General features: G+C 32.4%; 1 protein-coding gene across 1 annotated transcript in view; it reads right to left on the bottom strand.

Moving 5' to 3' along the window:
* Nucleotides 1-1,132: 1,132 nt before the first annotated feature.
* Nucleotides 1,133-1,261, bottom strand: part of LOC125044495 — a 7,603-nt gene continuing 7,474 nt past the window's right edge. Inside the window, exon 3 of the mRNA XM_047641185.1 lies at nt 1,133-1,261. This exon is cut by the window's right edge and continues 805 nt beyond it. The gene's annotated coding sequence lies outside the window, so the exon portion shown is untranslated.

Genomic DNA, 1,261 nt, shown 5'->3' with positions numbered 1-1,261 from the left:
ATGGATCATGCATCGGGGTTTAGTAGTATCATAGAGTACGCTGCAGGAATTCACTGTAGATCATGCCAGAGCCTAAACATGTGGCGTGTGCTGCATCTTGCACATTTTTTAGCTATTCTGTACGTGTTTGGAAATGAGAGTGAGTGACCCCAAGTGGGCAAACAGGCAGTGCTATATTCAAATGTGTTTCTATTTTGCTTAATCATCTGCTTTTTAAAGGGTTTGCCAAGTAGATATATTATGTAAGAAGATATTGTCATTATCTTACATTTTCGAAAAGTAGGTTGATTTTGACCAGTGGATAGCATCAGCTGCAGGACCTAATGGCAGTGATATTCAAGCAGTTTGACCTTTTAGGACGTGAGACTCCTGTCACGCTTTGACGGGACAGAGACCTTGTTGAAGTGACCTATATTTGACCTTTGTGACTGCTTAAAGCTTTATGCAAGTTGAAAATAGAATATGTTTGCGGATGTCATGTATATACTCTATGTATTTGTGTGTGTGTGTGTGTGTGTGTGTGTACACACACACACACACACACACACACACACACACACACACACACACACACACACACACACACACACACACACACACACACACACACGTATGTATGTGTATATGTACATGTACATGTATGTATATGTACATGTACATGTATGTATGTACGCATATATATATATATATGTATATATATATATGCATGTATGTATGTATATATATGTATGTGTATATAGATGTATATATTTATATGTATGTTTATATAGATGTATATATATATATATATATATATATATATATATATACGTGTATATATACTTGTATATGTGTATATATGTATATATACCTATGTATGTATATATGTATATATGTATATATATAAAATGTACACACACACACACACACACACACACACACACACACACACACACACACACACACACACACACACACACACACACACACACACACACACACACACACACGTACATATAAACATATAAACATATAAACATATAAAATTAAATATATATATATATATATATATATATATATATAAGGGTACTTACATACATGCATGTACATATACATATACATATACAGATACATATACAAGTACATACAAATATGTATACATACATACATAAATACATATACAAACATACATATATACATACATAAATACATACATACATACATACAAAAATACATTTGTGTACACACATGCATACATGCTTATAAGTACCCTTATCCACAC

The sequence above is a fragment of the Penaeus chinensis genome, chromosome 35, assembly GCF_019202785.1.
Source record: "Penaeus chinensis breed Huanghai No. 1 chromosome 35, ASM1920278v2, whole genome shotgun sequence".
Taxonomy (NCBI): domain Eukaryota; kingdom Metazoa; phylum Arthropoda; class Malacostraca; order Decapoda; family Penaeidae; genus Penaeus; species Penaeus chinensis.
This window is presented reverse-complemented; position numbering and strand designations above follow the sequence as displayed.